General features: G+C 39.4%; 1 protein-coding gene across 1 annotated transcript in view; it reads left to right on the forward strand.

Annotated features, from left to right (window-relative positions):
- LOC146332465 (SH3 and multiple ankyrin repeat domains protein 2-like) overlaps window positions 1–19176 on the forward strand; it is a 318816-nt gene that overhangs the window by 177328 nt on the left and 122312 nt on the right. The gene's annotated exons all lie outside the window — the stretch shown is intronic.

A 19176-nucleotide genomic window follows, 5' to 3' on the forward strand; every position in this document is an offset into this window, starting at 1 on the left:
TTACAGATGCATTGTATCATTTGTGCTTTCATTATGTTTGTGACTGAACAAGAAGGAATAGCAGTATATAAATGCAGTTCATGAAATGTCACATTTAGACCTTGAAGACAAGGTGCTGTAGTTAAAGGGAAAATTCACCATTTGTCCAGTCAGTGTTGATGGTAAATGCAGTCAGTTGAAGCAGTTAATTCCTCTGCTGCTATACTGAGCAAGAAAACTGAGTTCTCCTGCTTGCAGAGCCGTGCAGCAGTGCCTGTGTACCAGGATGCATTGAGCATCGAATTATCTGACAAAAATCCTCATCTAGCCCCATGGTTACCCAGAGGAGGAGATTAAAAAATCCAAGATGAAATCGCCTGTAGTTCTTTGGTGACCACCGTACACACTTGGAAGGGGAGGGTGAGGTGAGCTGGTTGCAATCTGCAAGGTCTCGGCTTGATGCCACTAAATGCCTCTACATGTTTTGTCCAGCAGGTTTGACTCAGTTTGTCTTCGTCCCAATAACCACAGAATAACTATCCTGTGAGACTTCCTGCACTGCATGGAAGCATCTGCATTTTCTCTGCTCGTTCCTTTCGGATCATCCGTAAGCAGTGATCTCAACTACAACAAAAAGCCAAAACTTTTATATCAACCTTCTCCTAATACCTGCACATCTACTACCACTGTGTCAGTTACACTGGGGACGCTGCTGGGGACATGTCCCCACCACTTTCTGAACTGGGCAGTTTTGTCCACATCACTTTTAAAAGCCATAATTTGTTAAAAATGTTCTGAAAAAATGGGTCACCCTGGTAGCTCGGCTGGTTGAGGGTGAGTCCTCAGCAGCAGCTGTGGGTTCGATTCCAAACTGCCCTTTGCTGCACTGGTGGACTCTGGTGGACTCTGGTGGGAGGGTGAAGGGGACGATCATCTCCATGATCTGAAAAGCATGATAAAGTGTGCTCTTGTAGCACTATTAGTTTTACTACAGAGAAACACTCCTTAATTATTCCAATCAAACACCTTCGATAAAGTGATAACACTAATAGTTCTGTAAAATATAAGTTGTAAATCCTCTCAATACTTGGCTTGAAATAGTGAAAATGCATATATGACATCAAAGTTTAGTTTCTCATTGAGCATCCACAAAGATCTGAATGAAAATAAATGTTCATAATTATCAGAAAGACATTTTTTCAAGACTGTGTTGGTGTGTCAGCTCACGTTTGATTGGCAGCTGCTTCTGGCCTCCAAACACAGAAGCTAAGTAATGTCCTGCTGTGGACCGCTGTCAACGCAGGCAGCAGCAAAACCTGTTTTAGCACCTGAACAAAGGACCACCTGAAGAGATCAATATGGGTTTAAGTGTATGCTATATTTAGAACATGTGGCCACTTCACTTACAGCATTTTCCAAAGAAGAAGTCAAGCTGCTGTCTCTGCTCTCTTTATAGCCACCAGACTCCATGGACAGAAACAGTGTTTTTATGTCAGAGGACACAGGAGCTGCAGGAGTTTGTGTCTCTTAGCTACTTTGTTTGTTTGTTTGGTGTTTTAACACGTTTGTTCAGGTCTGAACTAACATTACTTGCTGCCGATCGAGGCAGCGGTAGACCAGCGACTCCAGTGCCCTGCTTGGAAAAATGACTGTTTTTTCAATGGAGTTTGGTGGATATGAAGAGAGCACAGACGGTGGCTCCAGTTTGTCATCGGTAAAGCAGGGAAGGTTCCAAATGTAGCGTACAGATATTGAATTTGGCCTGGGTTAAATCACTGTTTGAGGAGATATAAGGTTGAGCTGGCTCAGACTCAGAGAGCAGCAGCAGCAGGAGAAGAGACGTTTTGTTGCACCCACATAGAAACTGACATGGATTTTTTATGATAGGTTTGTGGAATTACTTCAACATAAAATCTTGAGTTCAGCCACGTCCAATTCAAACCCAAGACAGGAAATTGTAGAAAAACTTAGATGACAGTATTTCACATTTGGATTAAATCTGATTTCTAATAGTTGTATTTGCTTACTGTTATACACATCAGAGCCTAAATGACAGGGTTAGAAGACTACAGTGGATTTGGGTTTACAGAGGCTTTAAAGTGGTAAATAACCTAAACGGAAAAGAAATGATGCATGTACAGTAAAATTGGGGTTAAAAATAACTTTGTCCTCCACCCCTTTACAAACCAAAGTGACACCGTTGTCTCCTGTTAGAGTTACTACGAGCACCACCACATGGATCACACTCCTCCTTGTGCTGCTTCTCCACTGTGCAGTTGTGCAGCGCAGCGTCTCCCTCATGGGGGGGGGGGGGGGGGGGGGGGAGGGGAGGTGTGTAAGGGGCGGGGTAATGGAAGTCGTATGAGTGTGTGTGTGTGTGTGTGTGTGTGAGCAGAGGGGGTCGTGCTGGCTCAGGGAGCTGCTGGTAGTGAAGGTGTGAGCGGGATCATGTGCGCTGTGCGCGGCTGCAGCTCCTCTCCGCAGAGCCGCTGTCCGTGGTGCTGAGAGGGAACTAAAAACTCTGTGATATGAACGAACTGTGAGGACGAGGAGGAGTAGCAAAGGAGAGAAAATGAAGTCGATCATCAATGCCTTAAAAAAAGAAGGTAAGCAGCTCCATCCTCTTTGCTTTTTACACTTTTTAAATCAGGCGCTTTGGTTCGGACGCGCAGCAGCTCCAGCGACAACTTCAGGTGGATTTACAGCCGCTTCATGAGGAAAAGTCCACATGCATCCTCATCTCTTTGTTAAAAGTGCTTCATTTGCATTGAAACAGCGCTTCATTAGAGGTATTTTTATCGTAGGCTGGAGGTAGGTCGGCGCGTATTTAGGTTACAAGATTAATCTGCGAGTTGTGTCTTTTTTTGTTCGGACGGGAAAGAAAAAGGAGGCTGCGGCGCAGGACTGGACTAGTTTTCGTGTCAGATGAAAAATGGGACTCCAAGGTGGAGAAAACACCCACAGACATGATGAGTGTGTTCCTGCTCCCCTTTACCCAAACAGACCCTAAACAGCCCATCCATCTGCCCGTGTGTGAAACCGTGTTGGTGTTTGACGCTTTGATTCAGCCCAAGATATTTTCTCAATGAGGAGAGGAGGAGAGCAGCGGGGAGAGGAGCCTGCAGGAGGGGGGAGAGGAGCCTGCAGGAGGGGGGAGAGGGGCCTGCAGGAGGGGGGAGAGGGGCCAAAAGACCTGGAGTCTGTAGGAATGAAGATATACTGACATATGACAGCTTTTCATGGACACTTCTACAGCTGATTCTGCTTTTATTATAGTTCTTATCAATATTTTCCTGACAGTAAAACCCTGATTAGCACCAGTAAGTAGGATTTATTGGGTTAATGGAGCTGTTGGATTGTATTAAACTGGTAACTCACTGTTGTTACCAGGGTTGGAAGGGTTACTTTAAAAATGTATTCTGATACAGTTACTAATTAAAACATGTAGTCAGTAATCCAATCCAAGTATCACAATATTAAAGTGAAGTAACTTGATTCCTTTGTTACTCTAGGATTACCTCAATATAAAATATAGTGAGTTTGTTCAGCCTGATATTGTGTTTTTAGAGCTGCAACTAACAATTATTTTCCTGTTTTATTTGATTAATCTGTTGATTATTTTCTTAATGGATTACTTGTTTGGTTTATTAAAAATCAAAAAATGGTGAAAAATGCTGATCAGAGTCCAAGATGTCGTCCTCAGATGTCTTGTTTTGTCCACAATTCAAAAATATTCAGTTGGACAGGAGTAAAGAAACCAGAAAATATTCACATTTAAGAAAAAAATACTTGAAACCATCAATCAGTTATCAGAATTGAAACAGACTGATACAGACTATTTAAAATAGTTGATAAATAACAGATTAATTGTTGCAGCTCAAAGTGTTTTGTGTTTGTTGTTGATTTATTATTTTGTCCAGTTGTTTCTTTCTTTGTGGTGTGAAATGTATTTGATTTAATTGGTTGATTTAAAGACAAAAGTGAATCATTTTTCCACTAGAGGCCATGATAATGAATTGGCAGCTGTGTGTGCACTGTTCATGGGAGGATACCATTTCTCTTCTTAGTAATCCCCATTTTTACTGAATGGATCTGTAATCTGATTACATCTTTTTCATCTGTAACTGTAATGAAACATAGTGACCTTTTTTTTTGTATCTAGATTACATAAGCCCGTTACATGTAATCTGTTACTCCCCAAGCCTGCCAATAAGTAGGATCTGTTGTGTTAATGGAGCTGTTGCAGTGGATTGCATTATACCGGCAGCTCAGTTGTTACCTGGAGTGAAATGTGTGTAAATGTGTGTAAAGGCTGCAGGTTTGTACCAACGTGCAGCTGGGAAATGAAAGATTTATGGTGTCAGTGAAGCTTCCAGTGGTAGAATGTAAAATCTATCTTATAAAGACGGTAGAGCTGCGATTGAACAATCGATTGAATCACCATCTATTTTGATAATCAATTAATCGGTTTGAGTATTTTTTTAAAGAAAAATGTCAAAATTCTCTCATTTCATGTTCTTGAATGTGAATATTTTCTGATTTCTTTACTTCTCACTGACAGTAAATTGAATATTTTTAGGTTGTGGACAAAAAAACTTTTGAGAATGTCATCTTGGGATTATATGGACCAAACAACTAATCAATTAATCAAGAAAATAAGCAACAGATTAGTTATAACAGTTGCAGCCCTAAAGGCAAGGGATCAATACTTTTAGTTTTGTGTGTCAAAATGCACAATATCTTCTATTCTTCAGCAGAATAGAACAGAATAAAATAGCAAATATAGCAAATGGCAAACTCTCATTTGTGGCTGTGGTCTGTAGAAATGAAATGGACTTGACTGTTGTTGGTCTGTCAGGTTCTGGAACACTAATGTAAAATCATTCTTTTTGTAAAGTTGAAACTCGTGTTCAACTGTCCGTCTGTACCTGTAATATTTTCGGTGTTTCAGAACTTCAGTGCTTTAGGCTCACTGAACACTCCCTGTCAGATCTGATCTCTTCAGCTCTGCACGCTCAAATTTCTTGCAGCTTTTTTACTGATGGAGTGATTCAAACACAGTGACTGAAAGGTTTCACCGAACATGACAGAAACCTGGAGGTGACATAAAACTGTTCATGCAGTTTATGTCACTGTGATTAGGACCACATGTTTTTTCTCTAAATTTTTATCTCAGTTTCAGGGCAGGCAGTAAAAGGTTTGGTTCCTTCTTGCTAAATTTATTTAAAACATGTTCCTCTCCTCCTTGAAAACATTGGTGCTGAGCGGGGCAGGGGGCTTCCTGACTAGCACTCCAGCTGACTGGAGGGTTGCAATCTTCTCTAGAGAGAAATCAGTAACTATTCAGCTAAAGTCAAAATAAAAACATAAAATTAAATGTGAAATCCTACCCTTCAGTATTTTCTTACGTGATAAACACGACAGAAGCTATAAATACTCCGTAGTGAGCCGTAAATTGAGGTCCACAGAACTTATGAATCATCACCATTTTGCGTCACAGCTGACAGTGTAGTTTCACATGGCTGTAATTTACCCATCTGTCATCTCACAGGCAAAGCATCGCATCGTGGGACTTTCAGAAAACGTAAGGAAGAGCTCACTTTGGACGCTTTTTGCTCCATTGTCAGAATTCTTATGTGGACCAACTGTATTTCCCAATTCCCAATTCATGTACTGAAATAAGAGGTTATAATTTGTCTGAGTGGAGAAAAGAATTCAGTATAATCAACATATAGAGAATTGAACGCCTCTGGCCTCTGGCTGCTCTGAAAACAGGATGAATTTCATTCAGTTCAGCTTTAAAACTCTTTTTAAACCGTGTCAGAACATAAAGGCTCAGTGCAGGTTCTCTTCAGTAGGAACTTTAGCTACACTTAGTTTATGTTACAGTTAATGAATAATATCAAGCTAGACGTTGTGGACTGTTTCGTCTTCCTGACCACTCAGCTACAACAGCAGCCACATGCAACTGATTTTATTCACTTAAATTAAAAAGCTCCATCTGATGGAAATTTTAAATACTACATTTTCCTCCTAAGTTCATCATTTTTAATTTGCTGGATATGATGAGAGGAGACGATGTCCTGCAACCTGAACAACAGGTTGTTCTTGATAGCGGCTACATTTACATGCACAATAATTTTCCATTATAATTCAGAATAAGGCAATATTTTGAATTTGATACAGGTCATCGTTTTTTTTTTATTCTGAATCCAGCATTATCTGATGAATAATTTTGGGCTGAAAAATTAATTATTCTTTAAGCCTCTATGTATTTTGAAATATATGTAGTTTATGAAATGTTTTGGTTTTCTTTACTTTTTCAACATTTCTAAACTTCAAAAATATGTTAAAAGCCTTCAGTAACTAAAACTAACATTACCTACTGATAACATAGGTGTAAAAATGTGCTATTATAAAATTATTATAAAATATTTTTTTTAATGAAAATGTTGGCACTTTAAAGTTGACTCCCAGATTTCCATCAGCTCAGTTAGATTTTTTACAAAATTCTGATTTAATCAGGCATTAAAAGGGTCAGCTATACCCTAAGGACCCCTGTCTCACTTCCTGGTTTAAAAAAGTTGTGAATACTGCTCAGATACTGGTAAACTTTATATTTTCTGAGAAATTCATTCAGTAATATTTCGATCACATCTCACCTGTAACATATCGACTCTGTAGTCCTTCTAAATCAAAGCTAAATAAGAATTATGGTTTAAAAAAGTGTATATTGATTAACATTAAGGAAACTCTAAATAAATAAAATGGCTGCTCACTACGACTCTGCTGTGAAATGAAAAACATTTTGTCAACTGAAGTATGCATCAACATTTAATAAAAAAATAAATCAGGACAAGTTTGGCCTATTTCAAGGCTTAATAACCAAGAGTTTATCTTTTAAAATATGTTTTGCAGCATCATTGAAGAGTAAAAATCAAAAAGCCCTGAAAATACAGTTTTTTCCCAATTCTCAAGAATTCCTGACAACTAATGTACTTATTTATGTGTCTAACCAGGTAGTTTTTTTGCTGAAACTTAATCAAACTTGGCCATTTCACAAAGTTAAGAATGTATTTATTATTGTCACCATGATGACAGAGGTTTCTGAACAAGCTTTACTTTAACAGTTAACCAGACGTTACATACGTGTTAACCTTGATGTCATGACTGACTCTTGTTGGAAAGAGTCAGAGCCAGTCAGCACATGTGGTGTGTAATGACACATATAATTAGCTTTTTGACTCAGCCGCTGTCTGTAGTTCTCGTTCTAATTATTTTAAGCATGTTTGTTATTTACAGTCAGGACAGCTGACGTCACGTGTGTGAGCAGGAGAAATGACTGTAAAAAATAAAAACTGTCTGAAAACTGTGAGAGCAGCTTTTGTTTCACAGTTGTTGAGGTTTCAGTTCGGAGCTGCAGCTCAGCTGAAGTTAACCTGACTTTGATGAAGTTCTCTCTTCTCTCTCCTCCCTGCAGAGTTTGTCCTCCATTCACCATCTCGTCCAAATTTAGAGTTTTTTTGCTCTGCTCTTTTTCCATTTTCTGCCTAAGCTGCAGCTTAAATTAGCAAAGAAAGGGGGCGCCCCGGTGGCCTAGAGGTTAAGCTGCTTACTGCGGCATCCTCGGTTCACCTCTGACCGGGGACCACGTTCCTCACGCCCCCCCCCCCCCCCCCTTCGTCCTCCAGTTTGTGTGTGTTGCACTGTGGTGCCTCTGTGCTGCTTTCTGGCTGCCAGTATTTAAAAAATCCTCATCATGTGTGAGGCGTCTTGTCTTTGTAGGTTCTCAGAAATTTTAGGATCTGTTCCCAGGTTAAGGAAAATGTAAACTGGGGTAAACAGTTATCAGTCAGCCTGGTTTGTGTTTGAACTGATCTGCAGAAGAAGAATCAACTGAATCTCTGCAAGAGGTTTCCCCAAAATCAAAAGTCAGAGCTGCCACGATCATCAAATTTTAGTCTTTGATTCATTGTCATACACGTAAATGCAATTTTTTTTTTATGGAGAAAGAATAGAAAATACTTAATTGTCTACCCTTTGTGTGCAAAAGGCAGAAGTTTGTCATGTGCAGAAAATCTCATATCTGCAATTAAACGATTTAATTGTTTTATTTTCTGTTCATTTCAAGCCACTTAAAACATTTCTGTTTGCTTTTTACGCCTTGTGAACAAAGGTTTCACAGGCATGAAGAGTAACTTAAATAAACAATAATAATCAATTGTACATATTTCTACACACCTTTTTTACATTTTCCTATTTTCTTCTAATTGTCCCATTTCTGTTAATTTCATCCAGATGTTTTTATAGTAGTGATTTTGGAAACTATTATAACACAACCTGCCAGTAGACTTTAAAGGAGTCCAAGCAAGTTGCAATAATTGCAAAGTTTTGACGACCAGTTGGAAGATTAAAATAATGATGTTCATGCTAAGGTGTTTGTGAGATTACTACGAAAATGAAAACTTGGGTGGAATTTGCAGCCCCCTGGGTGATTTTGGTGAATTTTTGTCTTGCAGTTTTTGTTGCACAAATACTTTTAGTGGAGAAAAATAAGAAAGACTAACAATCAGAACAGGTGAATGATTGCGGTCAGCTCAAATAATCAGGCGATTATATAATAATTGTGACAGGCCTAGTTCTAAATATACTGACTTGATTTTATTTTCTGATCAGTGTTCCATAGTGGCACAAACTGGACTGTTGAAAGACAAACAGCATTTGAACTGTTAGCATAATGTCAACCCCATCATGCAGCTCAGTGACTCTCTGACCTCTGACATGCATTCTGTGTTTCCAGAGCATTTAATTATATAGATTCCACTGATTGCTTTTCCAAGCGTTACATAAGATGCTTGGCTTGTTTTGCCCCCCCCCCCCCATTTTACTTTATAATGAATTTGTGTCAGTGATTGTGTGCAGGACACTCAGAGAAAGAGAAAGAGCTGAAGTTAAACCTCACTCCAGCAGCTTGGAGGCCACACGCACCTCAGGGACTCGTGCAGATAGCCTGGTAGCTCCGAGATGTGCTAGCTCATTAGATGTTAGCACCTCTTCTCTTCATCAACACGTCTGCTGCAGACACACAGAGAGAGAAAGGTCTGAGATATTAGTCTAGGGAAGTGATAATGACTCAGTGAATCCTCTCTCAGATGTTCAGACTGCCAGGAAGCAAACAGCAGGAAGCTGCAGCACAGCGACCGGGGCGGCCATGCTAACCCAGTGCAGCTGTATTAATCAGCTTATAATCAGGAGATGCTTATTGGAATGGCTGCAGGCCCTGTTCTGCTCTCCCTGCACTGTTGTAATTGCGAGGAGGAGAGCCAGTGATGGCAGTTTGTAGGCTTGTCATTTCACAGTGTAATGGAGGAATGTATCCACGGGGAAATCAAGGCCAACCTCCATTACTGGTCCAGTCCAACCGACAGTGCAGTGCAGGCAGCGAGGGCCAGAGGAACTCGGCTCTGCTTATGCAGCCCTGATAATCATGCTAATGATGGTCTGAGAGAGAGCAGCGTGCAGCCAATCACCAATCTCAGTTCGATATTCGAGTGCGTCTGAGCTGCTGTACATGTCCGGGATAGACAGATATATCCGTCCTGTATTGATTTTAGCCGTCTCGTGTTGGAGTGGGACCCTCACAGTCAGAGAAAAATAGATTGGATTTTGATGGATTGATTAAAAAATGACAAGACGTGTGCAATAACACCAGAAGGTGCAGAAAGAGGACATAGATAGATGGATACACGTGCATGTTCATGTGTACATAGTCTCCTGGCAAGTCTGACGTCACTGAGAGAAAAAATAGCACCCCAGAATGAGAAGGTAAAGCTATTTATATGACTTCTGCATCTCCTTGGCTGTGCTGCACAGATGCTGGTATGTGCTTTGTTTTCCAGCACAGCACACTCATGCTTTATGCAAAGGGTTAACTGCACAGCCCTTTAAAAGGGATAGTTCAGATTATATGTAGTAGGCTAGAATCGGCACTCAGTGTATTATCTACAGTTGGCACACCTGCACCTTAAATAAATAACTAAATAAATGTAGGTTAAGTGCACACTATATTTACGATCTGAGGGGAAACTGCCTTTATTTAAGCCAAATATAATTCTCTGCAAACTAACCAAACTCCAGAGGCAAAATCAGCAATTTTATCGCGCAGAACACAGGAGTTGCAGTTTTCTGCTGCCTCTATCTGTTAGTTGTGTTACTGCATGAAAAAGGACAGTTCAAATTGATCAAAGTCACACAATAACACAAACAAAGTAAGAGATCATGGCAACGGTAGACCAGCAACTTCCATGGTCTGTAAGCTTAAATGACTGATTTTGCCTACGGAGTTTGGTTGACTTGGAGAGAAAGATATTTGACTCATAAAACAGTGGTTTTCCTGTCTGAAAAGTCTGTCTGACAGCAAGATAAAGTGGTCAAAATATTCTAAGTAAAGTGTACACTTGAGGTGATACTGTGATACTTTTTTGTGGCTAAAATACCTTTTTGTTGCTGACTCCATCCTTCATTGCTTAGCTTCCATGCTGGTGCCCCTCTTTGCTTTTCTTAACTGGGGACATACTGACCAGCATCTACTTTAGGTAAAACACCGGCTGTTGAGATGTGCAACACATCCTCCAGCCCCTGTCTTTTCTCATTGGCTGTAGCTTTTCTATAGCTTCCCAACCCGTCCCCTAGACAATCAGATATTAAATCTGCTTGCATCTTTGACTGGCTCACACATTTTCACTCACAATAGCGTGCACGGATTTGCCTCTTATCTGGGTTTTTTATTTTTGTTGTTAAGGTGAAAATCAGGACTAAAATCCTGCAGTGTGAACTTGGCTTTTTACACACACTTCAATTTGGCTCTGTTATAACTATCAGCTCAGAGGCAGACATTCTGTAGTCGTACATATTCAGGACGGCTGTGGCTCAGGAAGTAGAGTGATTTTCCAGTAATCAGAAGGTTGGAGGTTCAATCTTGGGCAAGATACTCAACCCCAAATAGCTCCAGATGGCTGTCCCATCCAGGAAGTGCCGTATCACTCCTGATGAGGAGGCCGCATGGCTTCCTGACCGATCAGTTTATGAATGTGTACGAAATGGACCAGTTTATCATTCCATTTCTATTCTATTTAGTTCATGCTTTAACATTTATTTTATTCACTTTGTGATGTAGGAAGGAATGTTTGCCTGAACACTTAAAGAACTGGAGCTCATGTTTTTTTCTCATGACGGAGGAGGAAACTGCTGCCATGTAATGAAAGTCTTTATGTTAACAGAGAGTGGTGGTGGCAGTGAGCAGGTCTTCAGTGCAGAGCCTCTTCACCAGCAGTGGAAACTTGTAAGAGAAGATAGAAGCAGCCCAAACTGAGTAATCCCAGTTCTCCTGTTCTCCACTTTGACTAGTGCCTTCCAGGCAGAAAATGTTCATGTTCATGTTCCCATGAATGATGCTTCACTGGTCAGTACATGTACTAATTAAAGTGTGAATAAGTGCTTCTAAGAATAAAATACAACAATTGCAAGACACACAGTCACCCCTTTTATCATGCTAATTGTACAGTACATGCTCAGCTAGTGGAAACTAACAAGCATCATTGTGCCAGCAGTCTTATGGATACAATACAGAATTATTAATCTTCACATTTTCAGATTGATTGCTCACATACAGTTTGTTCATTACAGTTGCAAATGTAGGATTGTGTCACAGTTAAATTTAATGTAATAATAATAATAATAATAATAATAATAATAATAATATTAAATAGTGATTATGTGTGTTTCATAAAGTAAAACTGAATATAGAGGTCACATAAGACTTAACTGAAAAAGTTTCATATTGTGGACATTCAGTCAGTGAAACAGGACTGGTCAGTAGTGGATACAACTTTATTATTAGAAGCATTAAAAGATTTAAAGATGCTAATATTGTTCCCAGGATATGATGTGGGTCCATCTTGAAAATTGGCAAGCAGAAAGACTTCTTCTTCTTTGTTTACTCGTAGTTGACAAACCAGAGCCACTTCTTCTTCTTCTGTTAGATTTCTGTTAGAGTCTCTTCCAGTGTTTCCACAAGGGACGTTTATTCTGACCTGGCTGTTAATCTGACTAGTTGTGGAATATTAGGGTCCATTAAAATGTAGCAAGTCTGAGCTTTGTCTCTCTAAAGCAGTGTTTCCCAAACTTTTGTCCCAGGAGCCACTTTCTAAGGCTTAATTTCTGCATAAATGAATGTTCTTCAGCATTTTACTTCAATTTCTGCATCACCTTATATTATCTTGACTAGAGCTGCAAAGATTAATGGACTATTAAATTAAACGCCAAACAATTCTGATAATCAATTTAACAGTTTTAATCATTTTTAAAGAAAGAAAAAGTCAAAATTCTCTGATTTCAGCTTCATAAATGTGAATATTTTCTGGTTTCTTTACTCCGCTCTGACAGTAAACTGAATATCTGGACAAAACAAGACACACCATGTTGGACTTTGGGAAACACTGATCAATATTTTCAGACATTTTATGGACCAAACAAGTCATTGATTATTAGAGAAATTATTGCCAGGTTGATCAGTAGTTGAAAAATAGGTCCAAGCATGTGAAAAGTGGAAAAACTATTGCCAGATTGGTATTTTTCACCATGTCTCACCAACAACTGATCGATCAATCATGAATATAATGAACAGATCGATCTGCAATATATTATTTGCAGCCTTAATCTTGATGCAATTTATTGCAAACATATACAAATGTTAAATAATTTATAAATGAGAAATAAATACATTTAGATTGAGTTAACAGGACATCTCATTGGTGTTATTTCCTCTACAGAACATTTTAAATTACTGAATTATAAGAACATAATAAAAACACAAACAATTAAATTTCTTCCATAGTCTTTTTACTTATTTGTCGACCCAAATCAATTCTCCTGTGAGCCACTTGTGGATCCCGACCCAGTTTTTGGGAATGACTGATCTAAAGGGCGAAGACTGTGGGCGTGGGTGTGAGGCTGGGAGGTAACGTTGAATGTTAACTACATTTTGTCACATTAAATCAAATATTACTGATTATATAGAGTTACAGCAGCACAAGGACAGAACAGATACAGATAAACAGAGAAACTGAAAGACAACAGATAATGAAAAGAGAAACTATACATGAGCAATCAGACACAAAACACAAAGTTACAAGGAATAACTGCACTGGACATACAGAACCCACAACTGCAGAACTGCATCAGAGCAGAATGACATAGTGCTGAGATTAGAAGCAGTAAAGTCAGTAGTAATAAATGTGATATAGTACCGTCAGCTAGAACAGTGTTCACCAGAGTATCATAGTATACGGTGAAATGCAGTGATATAGTAATGAAGCTAATCAACAGTACAGCAGTAAAGCTCAGAATAAGATATATAGTATAAAATGAGGAAAGTATTTTACAAGGTACAATGGAATAATTAATAATACATAGAATAATAATAATGATAGTAGCACTAAAACTAATTGTAATAATAAAAATAATTTATAAGTGTACTGCACCATATAATATTGTATTATCGTGCGCAGTATTTGCAAATCAAGTCCAACGAGGACGATGGGAAGGGAGAGTGTGCATGTCTCAGGTGTCCTCATGCTTACGCTGATGTAAGTTGATGAAGAATCGTCTTCCATCTTCACCATAAACCATGAATCAAGAATCATGAGAGCTTGTTTTAAAGAATTCACAGCATCACAGCAGCAAAGGCAGCTTTTATTCTGACTGTAAGTGTTGAACAGCTTTGACATTAAGAACTTTTAACAAACAAAGACCACGGCTTCATGTGGTATAAAAGGTGGACTGTTCGAATTGGCAGGAGGGTTCAGGACAGACAGGATGAGGGTTGTGTACGGGTCGTGTACGAGGGGATGATAGTGGTCGAGGAGAGCAAAGAAGGGGGTTTCATGGGGGGATGGTGAGGTTCGTGGCTAGAAACTAGAGTGGCTAGAAACCTGCAGGTTAAGATTCAGGGTGGGGCACATCTCTGTTAGCTTCCTGCTTCATCATCCCCCCCTCTGGTCCCCATAACAGAAGAAGCATTACTTATTCTATCCGGGGGGGCCGAGATTGAAGCCTGGGACTTTCTCGTTGTGGGGCCATGGTGCTGATCTCTGAGCTGCCGTTCTGCACTCTGAAAAGGGTTTAGGGGAAGTGTTGTGAGAACTGAGACTAGGCTTAGACACGCTTACACAGGTACGTACAAGTGTTTGAATTAGAAGCTCACAGGTGATTGAATTTGTGAACCTCTTGTTAGATTTGTACATTAAGTTGTACAAACTGATTGTTTCATAATGTGACACGCTGAGATTTGGGTAGTTTTAACACCAGAAAAGATTAGTTTAGGTTAAACTTTATTGTCTTTGGCTTCACCAACATGACAAGACAGACACCAAACAGGACAATTAACCATATGAAAAAAAAATAATTAATCAGTTTAATCTCAGGCAAGTCAAGTGCAGTTCATTAGCATTTTGAACTCTATTATAAAGAGTGTTTAAAAAAATAAATGTACACATTCAGCAAGGGGTGAGGTGAGTGTGTTAGTCCTGTTCAACTGACTATGTGTTAAAAGTTTAATGATTTAAGTGCACAACTGACTGTGTATTTATTTAAAAATGATTGCAAATGATTTCTTCTAAATGTTTTTGGTGACTTGTGGCTGTCTAAAGTAAAATTCCTGAAGTGAGCAGTTTTAAATGGGACGGATCACTTGTGATATCAAGTGCTTTCTTTTCGACATTCAGTACACGCCCACTGCTTAGTTGCATTTGTAGTTTCCCTGTGATTTTGCTCGACTTTCTTCCTTTACACTTGAAGTCCACGTGTCCATTTGTGCCACACAAACATGTTAAAGGACCAGATTCTTGTACACCCTTTCAAGAATATACAGGCTCACCCCAAAACTCATTAAGCTCCCTGAGTAAGGATAACCTCTGTGTAGATTTTTAAACTGTAATCTATTTGAAAAAAGATAGCAGACTCCCGCACACTGTCTCGCTTTCTAGTGATTTATTGAATATCCGACGTTTTGGTCCAAACGACCAGACCGAAACGTCGGATATTCAATAAATCACTAGAAAGCGAAACAGTGTGCGGGAGTCTGCTATCTTTTTTCAAATTAAATTATTCCTCTGACGCACCTGTCTGACATTTCAGGTGTGCAGAGACCTTCTCAACATTGCTTAAACTGTAATCTATAAAATTAAGATGACTGTACATATAAGTTCCTATCCTATTTTAAACAACTAAGCTTTTCAGCAAGGTTACCCATAATTGTTAGGGGTTGATGTGAATCTGGGATGAACTGCTCGCTGGATATGATAATTTCTTTGGTTTTGCTGGTGTTTATCTCAAGAGCTCTTGACCGACACCAGTTCTGGAGGGACACTGCATGATTAAAATACAGACTTTCCCCTGCAACGTCCCCTTAACGTAAGAGGCTGATGAGAGCCGTATCATCCGCATATTTAGGTAACCTGAAATTGGAACACTTCGCACTAAAAAAAACCCAGCAGTATCACATTTTTGTTGCTGGTTCTTGCCCTCACTTCACCTGTGGAGATGTCAGCCTGCTGTAGTACACTAAATTATATATTTTTTTCCAGAGTGTCTGTCTAACTTTGGCCAACTCAGCCTGATTAAAGACTGTAATTCACAGTTACTATGAAGGCTAACAGCAAGCACACTGGTTCAAGAGTCCATCTGGAGTTGATTTCAGTTGGATTTCTAAGGGACATGTTTTAAGAGTGTGTACTACATGCTGTTGCATGTTGACAGACTGATTTGGAGATCAATAACAGACTCCCACAAAGTATTGCAACTAATAGATTTTAAAACAGACCTGTGTTTTGTGCAGCTCCCTATAAATCTCCACAAGAGAGACAATAGAGTGCAGCAGCACTTTGAAAGATTTCTAGTGTTCTTGACTTCTTTGATTCTGAGCTTTTAAGCCGGTTTGTATTATAGCCATGTGCAGCAGTCGTTCAGTAACAGAGGTCTAACAGGCAGCACTGTACTGCAATTACAGTCCTGATGCTGTAAGGACTAAAAGAATAACTGGTTTCTCCACAGTTGCACTTTTCCTCTGGTTCAGTCACAGTGACAAATGGTTTCGTTGTTGTTAGAAAAACTAACAAATCATTCTGTGACTCTGATCCAAGGTCAGTGTGACATTTCCTCTAATGGTGGTTGAGAGTTCAGGGTTAGTGGTCCTCTATCATCCGTGAAGGGCAGCCTCACACACAGACTGGAGCTCTGCTGTGGAGGTCTGTGGAGAGAACTGTCTCCACTGACATAAGGCTATTTTGCGCTGCTGGTGCCAGATTGTTTTTCACTTTGTCGAATTAATGAATTAACTTGTGCGATGCAGCTCAAAGTGTTTCACAGTTCAGCAGCAAGTTTCAAACCAGGAACTGGCACAGGGAGACAAGGAGAATTTATTTATTCATCTTAATAAGTTATTAAACGCAGGTGAACAGAATGAAGGTGTGGAGTTTTAGCTTCTTTTCCAACTCGTTCCAGTCACTTGGAGCTGCTTATTGGATACTATTGAAGCTTCGTGCCAGGGAAGTCAGGGCAGTGTTCAGGGAGGGACTACATGTGTACAGGATGGTGTCGTCAGCATGCACATGGATGCGAGAGCTGCCTGCAGCGTTGTTTATGTAGATCCTCAATAGGGTTGGCTCTAGAATGGACCCCTGAGGAACACCCTTGGACATGGACTCGTCTTTCTGTCCCTGTCTTATTTTGGATGGTGGGTAATTTTGCAATGGCTGTTTCCGGTAGGCCAGTATAGAAAGTGATAACTAGAGAGAAAAGCATCTTGCTGGCTCTGTGGAGGTTTTACCTTCACTTTTTTTGCTTTAATGACAAAAGGCAGTTTTTGGTCAAGTGTAAACGGGTCATGGCCAAACTATAGAACAAACACTTTAGACTATTGGAATCCATTTCTGCAATGATAGGTCGCACAAACAGCACAGCTGCATGTGCAGTTCTGAATGTTTGTGCTTGCCATGTTTTTATCTTTTCTTTATCTGCATGTTCTTTTCTCTTGAGTTTGGACTTAAACAGATCCTTTCATTTCTGCTGCCAAGTAAATACCTTCAGTGCTTCAACTGCAACTACAACTTAATAAAGTTTTCTCTGACTTTAGTCCCTTGAAATGCTTCTATTAGAACTTCTTTCCTACAACCAACATTTTAAGATATTTTTCCTGTTTCCAATATGTCAACTCCAAAAAAAAAAAAAAAAAAACTTACATTTTGGAGGGAATTCAGATGCAAAGTTATTGCCAGATATTTTTGAGCACCACTGATGCTGCCAAAGACAAATGCTGGAGAAATCGTGGAGTCAATCACTTCCACATTTTCTGTTCGTGCTCTAAACTGGGAGGACGTATATCGAGCTCTTACAGAAAATATTCCACGCTGACATCCCTCAAGACCCACAGATCACCTTATTAGGGGGTAAAAACCTGAAGGCAGAGAGAAGAGCTGCAAATTATTTATTACAGATACTAACTGGAGCAATGAAATGTTTTACAGTTAACTGGTTAAATCCTGAGCCACCCACGTATGATTTGTGGACCCAAAGGATCTGGGATATGTATGAGATGGAGAAGATAACCTTCTCTGTGAGGTTACAGAAGAAGAGATGGAATTCTGTAATGAGTTTATACATGAAGTTATAACTTTATTATTAGAGTGATAACCTCATCCATTAACCCCAAGAAAACAGATATGTGGATGTTGAGTTATTTTATTTGTAATGAATCTAATTACTTATTATCTTTGTTTTGTTTTTGTTTTTTTTGAGGGGCCCTGCAGCTCTGCTAGTTTCTTCTTCTTCATCTTCTTCTTCCTCTTTTTCTTCTTCCTACATGGAAATCTGCCTTCCCATCTATGAAAATAAACCAAACATTGATCCAGTCTTATGCTAATATTCCTGGCGCTACAGTAACCGTCTTCAGTTTAAAAATTCATTAAAAAGCAGTACGTGCTATCACTTTCACCAAAATGTAGCCCCAATCGGGCATAAATGTTCACATGCTTTGAGTTGGCAGGAATGATGAAATCCATCAGTCTGTTTTTCTCAAAAACTGTAAAACTAATTAAACCTCTAAATCTCCTCCCACGGGTTTTGCTCAATTGACACCAAACTCGCTTCACAGCATCTTCAGACCGTCCAGCCAGATTTTTTTTGATTTATCAAATATTGAACCCACAGTGCATCAGAGTGTTTTACTGTAAACAGCTACTGCAAATCTCACTTAATACGTCTCCAATGTTCATGAAAATAAATGCCAAAAAAAATATGAAGTCATAGTAGATGTACTTTGGCAAATTTCAGAATTTTATCTCAAAAACCGACTTACTTTTTTTTAAAACCATTTTGAATTCATGTACACTATTGATGTCGATGGATAACGAAGACGTCAGTTTGTCACTTATGGAGCAATCAGTCCTTTTAAAAATTAAATTACAGATGTCTTCATGTGAATTTTGTCCTGATAAGTGAAATCTGCCTTTACACCTGTATGAACCTTTCAGCATTAATGGGGCCTTGACAGATGTGACAGTTACCCATGATGCCATGGACAGATGCTGTCTGTTGAAGTTAGTGCTGGTAACAATCTGGATGGACACGACGTCCATGATTTGTGAAAACAATCTGAAACGTGGACTTTTCCACTTTGCTTCCATCCATCTCTTGTCTTTGCACTGTATTCAATATTCAATACAAGTCAGAAGATTTTTTCAAATCATTGTTTGTTTATGTTTTACACAGCGTCCCAACTTTTTGGAATTGGGGTTGTTTATTTTCTATTCTTATGGCCCGGACAGTTCTGCTGACAGACCCTCATGTATTTCTCATTTGTCTTCCTCCTTCTTCATCCTCCTCAAAATCTCTGGCCTTGACTCAGCTTTAGTTCATGTTTAGTTTTATATTATTTTACTACTTCAATTTTTGGACTAAGCACAAATCCTGGGGGGGCAGGGCCTTCTCCATCGCTACTCCCACCCTCTGGACCTCACTCCCCAAAGCCATCTGAGACTCAGGACTCACCTGTTCAACACTGCTTTTAATCATTGACAGTTTCGTCTCCTCATTCCTCGCTTGTTTGTTTTTGTCTTTTTGTTGTTTGCTATATTGTTGTAT

The sequence above is a fragment of the Lutjanus erythropterus genome, chromosome 1 (assembly GCF_056507025.1).
Source record: "Lutjanus erythropterus isolate fLutEry1 chromosome 1, fLutEry1.hap2, whole genome shotgun sequence".
NCBI lineage: Eukaryota > Metazoa > Chordata > Actinopteri > Lutjaniformes > Lutjanidae > Lutjanus > Lutjanus erythropterus.